A 13151-nucleotide genomic window follows, 5' to 3' on the forward strand; every position below is an offset into this window, starting at 1 on the left:
AACAACAACAACAACATTCTGCAAAGCAGCACTTCACCGCCTCATCCCATATAACTTTCATGTAAAGGGGGAAAAAATCACTAAAATAATTAAACTTTGGAACAATATTGTAGTAAGACTTCTGTTCAAATTCTTCAGAACTTAATTATTTAAACAAGAAACCTTGTTTAAATGGACCACAGTCCATTTTAAACTGTCAGGCATTCACTCCAATTCTCCGCGCTGAGTAAGGATTCTGGCTGAGGAAATGCGCTCAATACAGGGCCTTTTCAATTTTACAGGACGCAAAGACAAAAATATACATTAAACATGAGTGTGGTTTTTATGAGTGCTAACATAGAAGTAGTAAACAATAATCAAAGCTAAAATAATAAACTAATGCCTCATTGTGATTATGATCACATTCAGAGACGAATCTTGAGGAACGGGTCACATCTACTGCAGAGAAAACTAGAAGGGCATGCAGGGAGAACTGAGGTATCTAAACGCATTCCTCTCCCCCTCCACAGAGACACCTCAGAAGATACAGTCAGCAAATGTTGAGTAGTTTGGCTGGAAGAAAGATGACTTCTGGGATTTAAGAGAATTAAGATTGGATTAATATGTCAGGGTAAAACTTTAGAGTGTCAGAATGCCTGGTAAGAGAAGGAATTTGAGGAACCTTCTTCAAAGAACGAAACTCTGATTTGATGGGCTCTGAAGAGGACTACCATGAAGAGAGTTACAGGTGGAGAGCATGATGCTGGCGCCAAGACAGTCATCGTCCCTATTCTGCAGCAGCTACAGCAAAGTGGGTGTACAGTTTCAGCAATACAAGATCGACCCTGTGCACAGGAGGTGTATACCAGGATTGGGGGGATGGGGGGTGTAGGTGTTCCAGTTTCTTAATGCAAAATGCAAGTTGGCATTTGTTTCCACAAAGAACCAATAACAGATAAACTGGACTGTCCTCTACAGAGGAAAGCACAAAAAAGGCCAATCAGAAGGAATGAAAATGGGGGAAAAAAACCAACCCAAAACAAAACACCAAACCCTCTTTGCAGTCAAATTCCACGAGTGTGTCTCCTGTTGACATAATGGCCTAGATGAATCAAAGCACTGGAGTTAGAAAGGCCCATTGAGGACAGGTTCTTAGGGCGGCCACAGAAGCAAAAAAGGTGTATAGAAGGAGCCCAAGGGCCGCTCCCCAGGCTCCCACAAAAGCAGCGTGTAAACAGAAACTGTGAGGCACATGAAACTTTCTACTTTTGAGCTGATAGCAAATGCTAAACTGGCAGATGAGATCTTCAAATAACCGTCTGTTTATAAATAGAGGAAAAAATTTTGAAAATAACGAGAAGAAATCTGGGAATCACAGAACAGCAGAAATTATTACAATTGTCCAGGCACGAAGGGAACATTAGGAGAGCACAGACGGAACAGGCAGAGGATAAGAGGTTTTTCTGAGGGCAGCCTTCTTTAGTTTCCTGTTATTAAGGCGTTTTAGTTCTAAAATACCCATTAGGTTCTTACTTTTTATTTGGCATTTTATTGAGATCATTGTTCTTCACTCATATGCAGTTATTAAATTAATACAGGAATGTTGTTGTTATGTGCCTTCAAGTTGCAATCGACTCATAGCTGATCCTCCAGCAGGTGTTCAGCAGCTATAAATTGCACAAAAGGAGACTGTTCACCCTTCTCCCAAGGAGCCGCTGGTGGATTCAAACCATGTGCCTTCGGGTTGGCAGCACACCTCTTTACTAGTAGACCACCAGAGCTCCCCAATGCAAGAATAGCTCTTATATCTTTGGACTCCTTTTACCCCATGGTAACATTTTACAAAATTATATTGCACTATCAAACCAGGACACAGACCCAGGTAAAATCCATCATTGTTACTCAGCCTCCCCCTGTGTATTCATGAGTGTGTTCCAGTGCACAAGCACAGTGCAACTTCCTGTCCACTAAGCCATCGTGGATGCTTAATTCTTAGGGCGTAGTTAACAGTCGTTAACTCGGGAGCTGGCATTGCTCCATCCATGGCACCTCAGGCCTGGTAGCCCTTGATTGTCTCTTGATTGGTATTTCACAGTTTCATAGTCATTTTAGATTATATCATGTTATGGAATGCTGAGTCCTGTGTAAACACTCTCTGTTCTGTTTGTTTTAACAGAAGCTTGAACGATGTAGGTTCAGGCCAGAAATTCCTGCTCCATTTCTATGGTTACAAACTCACTTGTTTCTACAGTCTGTACAGTCCTGTTTTGATCCATCTTGTTCACTGTTCTACCCAGGCTAGCAAGCTCTGGTGGCCTAGTGGTAAGAAGCTGTGCTGCAATCCCAAAGGCACTTGGTTCGAATCTACTAGATGCTCTATGGGAGGAGGAATCATGTCCTTTCATGTGATTTACTACCTCTAAAAACCCACTGGAGGGTCAATTACTCAGACTGTGGTTGTTTACCATTAAGTCAGAACTGACCCATAGCAGATCTATGTTAATCTCACAGGAGGAGCCTGCCCATCCTTCTCCTCAGAGCAGCTGGTAGACTTGAAACATGTGCTTTCAAGATGGCAGTGCCCCTTCTTGCCACTAGGCCAACAGAACGTATGCTGTATAGGATCAGATCTACTTGAGAGGAAGCCTAGGTGTTCACATCCAACATTTTGGATTCATTGTGTTAAGCTCCCTCTTTATCATGATTCTCTGACACTTTCCCCTCCTGGGCTCTAGTTTCCCTATCCTGTTATCTGCCTTGTGAAACTATAATCTGCCTTTGGGGCCAAACTCTGAGAAAACAATCTGTCTGGAGACTTTCATATACATACATACAGAGAGAGTTAGTTGTTTGTTATGTGCCACTGAATTGCCTGTGACTCATAGCGACCCTATGTACAACAGCCCTAAAGCCTGCTCTATCCTGTGCTAATCTTATTATCTATGACACACCTACCCCTATTACCCCAGCCACTGAATCAATCCATCTCATTGAGGGTCTTCCTCTCCTGTGCTATCCCTCCACCCTCCCAAAAATTATGTCCCTCGCCAAGGACTGGTCCCTGCTTACAACATGTCTGAAGTATGTCAGACAGAGCTTCAGAATTCTTGCCTCCATGGAGCAGCCTGGCTTCACCCTCTCCAGGACAAACTTATTTGTCCTCCTAGCAGTATATGGCATATTCAATACTCTTCTCCAGCACCACAGCTCAAAGGCATCAGCTCTCCTTCTATCATCCCCAGTCATTGTCCAGCTCTTTGATGCACAGCAAGCAATTACAAAGACCACGGCCTATATCAAGTGCACTTTAGTCTCCAGACTGACATTGTTGCTCTTCAGTACCTTGGAGAGGTCTCTGACAGCAGACTTTCCCAATGCTATTCATCTTTTAATTTTCTGGCTGTTGGTACCAAGAGTGTTGATTGTAGAGCCAAGCAAACTGAAGATGTTAACAATCTCAATCTCTTCACCACCTATCATGATGCTGCCAATTATGTGTGTGTGTGTGTGTGTGTGTGTGTGTGTGTGTATGTATGGATAGATAGATAGATAGATAGAGAAGTTATAGAAACTGGCAAGAAGTTACAGAAACTCCCTTTTTCTCCTTTATTATTGTCTTAGGTTATAGTGTCACTATCCTTCCCCAGCTATTCACTATTATAATTTTACTGTTATCTGTGACACTTTTGGGGAGACTGTTCTACATTTGTACTGCTAAAATCTAGCTCATTACCAAATTTGAGCACAAATGAGTCCTCATTTGCCAACTAGGATGCAGCCACAACAAACTGTGACTAACCTTAAGGAGAATGGGAATCCCAAAGCATTTGATTGTGCTCATGCAAACCCATATGTGGACCAGGAAGCAGTCGTCAGAACAGAGCAAGGAAATACTGTCTGTTTCAAAATCAGGAAAGATGTGCATCAAGGATGCATCTTATCTCCATACTTTTCCAATCTATACGCAGAACAAATCATTTGGGAAGCTGGATTATATGACGAGGAATGTTGGCATCAGGATTGGAGGAAGACTCATCAACAACCTGTGTTATGCAGATGACACAATCTTGCTTGCCGAAACTGAGGAGGACCTGAAGAGGACCTGAAGTGCTTGCTACAGAAGGTCAAGGACTGCAGGCTTCAATATGGATTGCAGCTCAACATCAAGAAAACAAAGACTTTCACCAATTAGCAGCACCATGAGCAATGGAGAAGAGATCGAGACTGTTAACAATTTTAACTTTCTTGTTTCCACAATCAACACTCTTTGTACCTATAGTCAGGAAATTAAAAGACAAATTTCATGGGGAAAATCTACTGTCAGGGGACTCTGCAGAGTGTTCAAGAGCAATGATGTCAGTCTAGAGACTAAGTTGCACCTGATCCAGGCCATCATTTCAAAATTTCTTGTTATGCATCAGAGAACTGGACAATGAATAAAGATGACAGAAGAAGAATCAAAGCCTTTGAGTTATGGTACTGGACTCTCAAGAGAACAAAGAGGTCTGTCCTGGAGAGAGTGAAACCAAGCTTGTCCCTATAAGCAAGGATTCTGAAGCCCTGTCTCACATATTTTGAGCATATTGCCAGGAGAGGCCAGTCTTTGAAGAAGAATGTCATGCTTGGAAGGGTGAAGAAACAATGCAGAAAAAGACCCTGGGATGGACTGACACAGTGACTGGGGTAATGGGGGTAGGCGTGTAGGAGACAATGGGGTTGGTTCTGGATAGGGCAGGGTTCAGAGTTATTGTACATAGGGTCGCTATGAGTCACAGGTAACTCAACAACACATAACAGCAACAAAGTAGAATCCATACAAAATGGACTCTATAATCAACAAAGAAAATTAAAATTGTTCCATGACGAGATTTTTGCCAAAACATTAAAAACTTCTTATTGTTGATTAGATACACAGGAAAATACATAATTGTTGTTGTTGTTGTTGTTGTGTACCACTGAGTCAGAACTGACCCACAGCTGACCTTCCAGTAGGTTTTCGGAAGCAGTTAATCACCCAGGAGGAGATTGCCCATCCTTCTCCCACAGAGCAGCTGGTAAATTCAAACTGTGTGCCTTCGGGATTGCAGTGCAGCTTCTTATTACTAGGCCACTAGAGTTCCAGTAATACTGAGAATTAAGAGTTTCATTTAGCTTAGATAACTTTTCAACTTGAGAGTTGAAATAAATCATAAGAGTAGTTTTAATCAAGCTTTCATTCTTATTTTGATCACATGATTTAAGACAAAGTGGGCATCTTGTCTGTGCCTTGGCAAATCATCATGCTCCTTTGTATTTTTTAATCCATTTCCAATATTTTATTGTCTCCTTTCAAAGCTTTTCAATGCACTAAGTGCTTCCTTAATGGGACTTTTTTTTTCCTGGCGTCATTTCCTCTAGAACATTCTCATCCTTGCCATCACAACCACTTTCCTCATTCATGTTGATACATTCATTTTCACCAAATCCCTTTGGCTACGTATCTGATTCACTGCTGCTGAGTGAGTTCCAATTCCTAGAGACCCTCCATCATGTGTCTAAGACTAGAGCTTTTACAGGAGGAGACCACCCACCTTTCTATCTCAGTGTGGCTAGTGAGCTGGAACCACCAACTTTCTGGAAAGCGGCCTGATACAGCACACAGCTGGCCCAGGACTCCTTCAGCTGCATGTCTAGCACCTCTCCCTGATACAGCACACAGCTGGCCCAGTGTTCCGTCAGCTGCATAGCCAGCACTTCTCCCTGATACAGCACACAGTTGGCCCAGGGCTCCTTCAGCTGCATGTCTAGCACCTCTCCCTGGTACAGGACACAGCTGGCCCAGTGTTCCGTCAGCTGCATAGCCAGCACCTCTCAGCTGGTGAACCATCACCATTTCCCGGGTCGGCTACTTCTGCTATCATCCCACTGACATTTAATCCAAATTTCACTGCCAGTATATTCGTTTTTCCTATCCTTTGCACATTCATGTTTGTCTGTCAGGTCCCTCTTCGAACCATCCATGTTTGTACAATGTCACATCCATTTATCACTGGGGGCAAGGAAACAATCTAACTATATCTTTTTCTACCTAGAAACAGAATAAAATATAGTGACCAATCTCTAATAGACTTCAAAAGAAATGGCATGACTGGTCATCTGTTATTTTATACAGTGAATTTTGGACTAAAAAGGTAGCAGTGAAGTTTGGACTTTGTATATTTTACTCACACTGAATATAACATGGTAACAAAGATAAATTCTGTTGTTGAAGAACTTGTGTTATGCAACTAAAAGTAGAAACAAATTTGTTTTTGTTGTTGCCAGTTGCCATCAAGTGGACTCTATCTCATAGCAACTCTAGGAACATCAGTTTCCACCCTGCACTATCCTGCACCATCCTCACTAGTTCTGATCTGCCGAGCCCACTGTGAGAGCTTCTGTGTCAATCTATCTTGTTGAGGGTCATCCTCTTCCAGGATAATGTCTTTTTCCAAGAACTGCCCCCTCCTGACCACATGCCCAAAGTACATGAAATGAAGTGTCACCATCCTTGACCCAAAGAAGCACCAGATGACTGCATGCCAAAACAATGTGATGGCCTGTATGTATATTTTAGCACACAGAACAAGCTTCTCAAATCGCCATACAGAGATACCATCAAAACTCAAAGTAAAATGAGTATTCAAATGATTATTTAAAATAAGGGGGGAAATAAAAAGAAAAGGGGAAAAAAAGACTAGAAGCAGAAAGCAAATAATAAAATGACATCCCCAAATCCAACATATCAATAATCACATTAAAAATTAATGGTCTAAGAACACCAATTAAAAAGTGAAGATTATCCAGAATTAAGGTTGCATAGTGGAGTGCATTTCAGGGATGGGGGGGAAGGGGGGTTGTATAACAATGAAGGGGTTAATCTTTTGTTTTTTGAAGAGAGGAGCAAACTGGGGGGAGAGGGTGTAGAGAAAAAAGTGCAACAATGAATGAATGGAAATCCAAAATCTCTGTAAATGTTCATTAAAATGAGTAAAATAAAATTTTAAAAAGTGAAGCTTATCAAAGTGGATTTTAAGAAAACAAAAGACTTACATGCTGTCTACACACACACACACAAAAAAAAAAAAACCAACCCCAACACCTCACTTTAATTACAATAATATAGTCCCTGGGACACTACCAGCATCCAACTTACAGACAATTAATATTTGCCCTTTAATATCATATAAATTTTCCTTCACCTTAAAATTAGTGGACTAACGCTTACTGATAACAAAGTCTTTATCCTAATCATCTTCAATTGCTGCACTTAAATCAATGAAAGGTGTTAAGCCTTTTGCACTAAAGTATAGGCTAAATAAAAATTGTATGCATCTGTTCCAATTTATCTGCAAATCTGACTTAAAGACACACTTAAGACCAGATCTTATTCATAACCTGGAGAATGCCTGTAAAGTTAGATGAAACATAAAAGGAAGGGGAAGATACATACTAATTAAAGGAAAACCTGAGCTGCAGTATTAGTAGCAGAGAAGACAGATTTCAGAGCGAGGAAAGTCACGAGGTTTGAAACACTATATAATTAGCAAAGCATCAATAAGCATAACAGTCCTAAATGGATGTAGGTGAAGCAAAAAAATGAAAGGAGAAATAAGTAAATCCCCATTACACGTGGAGACTTCAACTCCCCTCTTTTGGTAATCAATAGAATAAATAGAAAATCAGCAAGGATATAGACAAACTGAACAACACATTCAACCAACTGGATATAATTAACATTTATAGAGTGTTCCTACCAACAAGACAAGTACAAATATTGTTTTAAAGTGAGCGTGGAACATCTACCAAGGTACACAGTGTATCTTAACACAAGCCTTAACAAATTGAAAAGACTAACAATTACACAAAATACGCTCTCTTCCATGATGATTCTGGGTGTCATAATTTAAGAATGTTGTATAGTTTTCTATTTATTGAAATAGAAGTAAAAAAAAAACCCCACAAATGTATACTGTATTCACTAACTGAGAGATTCAGTATCATTAAAATAAATCCAAAAGTGACTTTTAAAAAAGACAGAAGGGAAACCAGGTATAAAGAGCATAAAATACAACCTGAAAAGGCTCCCAAAGATGAAAGGTAGAATAATTTTTTCCTTTTATTTAATTTTTATTAATTTTTAATGAAAGTTGACAGAGACTTTGGATTCCCGTTCATTTATTGTTGCGTTTTTCTCCCCTCCCCCTCCCAGTTTGTTCTTCTCCTTGAAAAGTAAAAGAAAAATTCTTTCACTGTTATACAATCCCTCCCCCCCAAATCCACTCCACTATGCAGCCTTCGTTCTGGACTTCTGTCATGACAATAGTTACCTAATCACATATCTTCTAAACAGTTCTCTCCCTCATCTATTTCAATGCAGTATACATAATTTATCCCATCTTTCTCAATCTCCCCCCAACCCCAATGTTAGTCCCATTTTACAACAGTGACACCATACAGTATTTGTCCTTTTGTGACTGAGATCTTTCACTCAGCATAATGTCCTTCAGGGTCATTCATTTTGAATAATATTTCATGAGTTCCTTGTTTTTCAATGCAGCATAGTATTCCATCGTGTGAATATACCACAGCTTCTCTGTCCATTCATTTGTTGATGGGCATTTAGGTTGTTTCCAGCTCTTTGCTACTGTAAACAAAGCCATGATAAACATTGGTGTGCATATATCTGCTTGGGTGGCAGTAGGGTATATTCCCAGTAGTGGAACTGCTGGGTCAAATAGCATTTCTATTTCCAATTTTTTGAGAAAGCGCCATACAGCCTTCCATAGTAGTTGCACCATTTTACACTCCCACCAACAGTGAATAAGGGTTCCAGTTTCTCCACAACCTCACCAGCATTTGTGGTTTGTTGTTCTGTTAAATTTTGCTATTCTTACTGGGGTGAGATGATATCTAATAGTTGTTTTGATTTGTATCCCAGAGCTAGGGATTTTTAAAATTATTATTATTTTAATAATTTTAGTGAACATTTACAGAGATTTTGGATTTCTATTCATTCATTGCTGAACTTCTCTCCCCACCCAGCACACCCCCTCCCCAGTTCGCTCCTCTCTTTGAAAAGTAAAAGAAAAACTCCCTCCCTGGTACACAATCCCCCTGCACCCCTCCCACCACCCCAAGTACATTCCACTATGCAACCTTAATTGTGCACTCTTGTGATAACCATAATACCCTATCATACGTCGCTTTTAAATTATTCTCTCCCTCTTCTGTTTCAGTGCAGTATAGGGATTTTTAATATTTCTTCATGTGTTTGTTTGCCATTTGAGTATCTTCTTTGGTGAAGTGTCTGTTCATATCCTGTGCCCATTTTTCAACTGGGTTGTTTCTCTTTATCTTGTTGTGATGCTCGAGTATTTTTTAAATTCTAGATATAAGTCCCTTATCTGACATGTCATTACCAAATATTTTTTCCCAGTCTGTGGCTTCCCTTTTTACCCTGTTGGAGAAGCTGTTGGATGTTCATAGGGATGTGATTCTTAGAAGGTCCCATTCATCTATTATATCCTCTCCTGATAGCAGATTTTTCAGGATGCTTGGAAGACTGTTTTTATTGTGGATTAGGACTTCCAGAGTTCTTCCAAGCTCTTCTTTAATGTAGTTTATAGTCCTTCGTTTTAGTCCTAGGTCCATGATCCATCCTGAGTTGGTTTTTGTATATGGAGTGAGGTGTGGATCTTGCTTCAGTTGTCTGCAGACAGTTTCCAATTTTGCCAACACCATTTGTTAAAAAGGCTGTCATATTCCTACTAAACTGATTTCATCTCCTTGTCAAAAATCAGTTGAAGGGTGGAACAATTTAAACAACAAAATAAACAGTGTAGGACTGGGTTGTAGGACGAGGAATTACAAGGGCAAACGGCAGCTCCACAGTGGAATATCCTGGCAGACGCCACGTTAACCAAGTGATAAGGGTGATGATCACTCATCATAAACATCAATACCAATGACCACTAACGTAATACCCAGTGAAGGCTTCTGTGGCATCTTTGCTATTACAAGTAGTCCCTGGGTTACAAACATCAGACTCACAGATACCTTGTACTTGCCCATCAGGCTGGTTAGATTAAGTGTCACCAAGTCAGTTCCTCCTCATGGAGACCTTGTTACAGCAGAAGGACACACTGCCCGGTCCTGCATCACCCTCACAATCACTGATATGTCTGAGCCCGTACATGTTCTGCAACTTGCCCTGAATGTGAAACAGGGAAAGCAACTCCTACTGACATACATTATTCATCACACTCACCTTCACTTGCTGTAGCAGGCATAGCTTTTATATTCTTGAAAAGGCTTCAAATCTCTTCTTAAATGAAACAAACAAAAAATACAAACCCACTACTCTTGAGCTGATTCTAAGTCTTGCTGACTCCAACACTGTAAATCTTTTTTTTTTTTTTACCAGATGTAGCTATTTTCAGGAACCTTAATGATCTCAATTATCCGTAAGTTCATAACATGGCTTTAATATTACCAACTTTAAAAATATTTCTGCAAAAACATATACAGCTAAGCAAAATACAGAGCTAGCTTCAATGCCGTAAATCTTTACAGGAGGAAACGGTCTCATCTTTCTCCCACAGAGAAGCTGGGGGATTTGAACCACCAATCTTCAGTACCAGCCCAACATACAATGCATTATGCACTGAGGCACCAAAGCAGTAAAGGCTAAATAAAAACCAGGTGCACTTGTTCCAATTTACCTACACATTCAACTTAAAGGCTTAAGTAGACTCAACAGTATACTTAGGAATGCGACTCGTTCATAACCTAGTGACTGCCTGCAATGAACAAACCCAGCTTATTCCAAAAGTGTTAGGGTTAAAAAAAAAGGCAAAGACAGATTATAGGCTATAAGGATTGGATCTAGAATTGAATTGTGAAGTAGAAAATGAACATGAGTGGGGGAAAGAATGAAATCTAAGTACCGTCTGTAGTATTTATTATATTTAATCTATTGGTTTTTGTTGTTGTGTACTGTAGAGTTGGAACCGATCCACAGCTGACCTTCTAACCCATAGCTGACCCTCCAGTGGGTTTTCAGAGGCAGTTAATCACACAGCAGGAGACTGCTCATTCTTCTCCTGTGGAGTAGCTAGTGGATTCGAACTGCGTGCCTTCGGAATTGCAGTGTAGCTCCTTACTACTAGGCCACCAGAGTGCCCCTTTATTCCATTAACATTTGTTCATTTCGGTTCTTGTTCTTGGCTTATGTAAGATGCCAGCAAAGGGATAGCTGGGTGAAGGGTACACTGGAAACCTGGGTTACTTTTGCAACCTTTCTGTAAGTCTATAATTACCTCAAAATTCAAAGTTAAAGACACAGCTACAGTAACCATCATATATAACACTGACATGTTGAACAAGGCAAGTATGCCTGCTAGGACCACTGCTATTCTCAATGTAGCTGATACATTACAGCAACAAAAAGAAAAGGTCTAAGAATTAAAAGAAAGAGACAAATTTCTTGTTAGCATCTACCATGTGCATGTATACAGGGAAAATTTTTAAAAAATCAACATAGCTAAAATTTGCTGGATAAAATGAAAGTATATGAAAGTAAAAAATAAAGTAAAAAAGTCAAAACTTTTAAAAATATAATTTATAAAATCATAAAAATACTAAAAAAAAATTAGCAAAATATATACAAAAAACTCAAAAGAGAACGAAAAAATCTATTTTAAACTTCCTGTCAAGCCTAATTAAACAGCTGGTTTTGATATCATCAAGTATCATCAAGTTGAGAACAACTCACACCGATCCTGTGAACAAAAGATCTGACCCTTGTCCTGTCCTGCACCATCCTCCCAACATCTGACACACTTGAGCCCATGGCTGTAGTCACCACACCAATCTATCTCATTGAGGGTCTTCCTCTCTTTTTCTGACCCTCCACTTTTCCAAGTATGGTATCCCTTTCCAAGGATCAGCCTTTCCAAGCAACATACCCAAAGTATGTGAGATGAAGCTTCACCACCCCTTCTTCAAGGAGCATTCTGGCTGCACTTTTGCTCAGGACACATTTGTTCTTAGGGCAGCCACAAGATATTCAGTACTCGTCTCCAACACCAAAGCTCAAAGGCAGTGATGCTTTTTCTGTCATGCTTATTCACGGTCCAGCTCTTGAATTCATCTGATCCAGTGGGCAGCTATTCTAATCTCCTCAGTAAAAGACTGACTAATATTAAAATATCAGTTCTCTTGAAATTTATATAATACTTAAATGCAATACCAATTAAAAAATCAACAGAATATTTCTTTACAAAAACACAACAGCTGATCCTAAAAGTTAGCAGTTGACAATATGATTCAGAAGTAGTCCAAAGAAGTAAGAAACTCTTCAAGGACAAGGTAGAAAACCTTCCTCTACCAAGCGATTTTTAAATGCTCAATTAAGCAATGAATGAGGAAGTTTAGCCCATTTTATGTTTACAATTTTGCTAAAAGGGTAAAAGACTTACATTGGAAAAACCAATCAGAGGACAAAACTCAAAGTCATACAAATATAAAAACTGAGTATTATGGATAAGTGTGCATAAACTTCAAGAACAATGAGATTAAAGTAAGCTGGAATCATCAGCAAAGTTTTCAAGGAAAAACAGAATCTGAATAAGGAGGTAAGAATAGACAGGTCCTCAAATGGCAAAGCCAGATTACTGTATGTTGAGAAACAGTGTGAGACAAAACATGAAAGAGAACAATGCATGCAGAAGACAGTGAACACACACATGGCTCTGAGTTCAATTACGGATGTAGTTCAGAGGCTACATAAAACAGAGAAATGGGGCAGATTACTGAGGGCTCTGAATGCTAGTTCTAAGAGGAAGAATGTTTTTCTAATAAATCACCAAAGATCTTTGAGAAGGAAAGACATAAAGCTAGTTGTGTTTCATAAATACTTACAGGAGGTACAAAATCCAGCTTTAGTGTTAGATTATATAGTGACACAGAATAATCAGAAATGTTCCTGTTAGGAACAGACACAAATGACTGAGGTGGGTTTTTTTGTTGTGTTTTTTTTTTCTTTTCTCTTCCCTGACTCTTTTTTTTTTTTTAAATTTAGGTTGTTTATTTTTCATTTCAATGAACATCTACAGAGATTTTGGGATTCCATTCATTCATTGTTGCACCCT

At 39.5% G+C, this 13151-nt stretch overlaps 1 protein-coding gene across 1 annotated transcript in view; it reads right to left on the minus strand.

Annotated features, from left to right (window-relative positions):
* The window catches only part of CLIP4 (CAP-GLY domain containing linker protein family, member 4), a 68048-nt gene that overhangs the window by 26579 nt on the left and 28318 nt on the right, over positions 1–13151 (minus strand). The window lies entirely within an intron of this gene.

The sequence above is a fragment of the Elephantulus edwardii genome, unplaced genomic scaffold (assembly GCF_000299155.1).
Source record: "Elephantulus edwardii isolate Elephantulus edwardi_28Jun2011 unplaced genomic scaffold, EleEdw1.0 scaffold00009, whole genome shotgun sequence".
Lineage (NCBI taxonomy): Eukaryota > Metazoa > Chordata > Mammalia > Macroscelidea > Macroscelididae > Elephantulus > Elephantulus edwardii.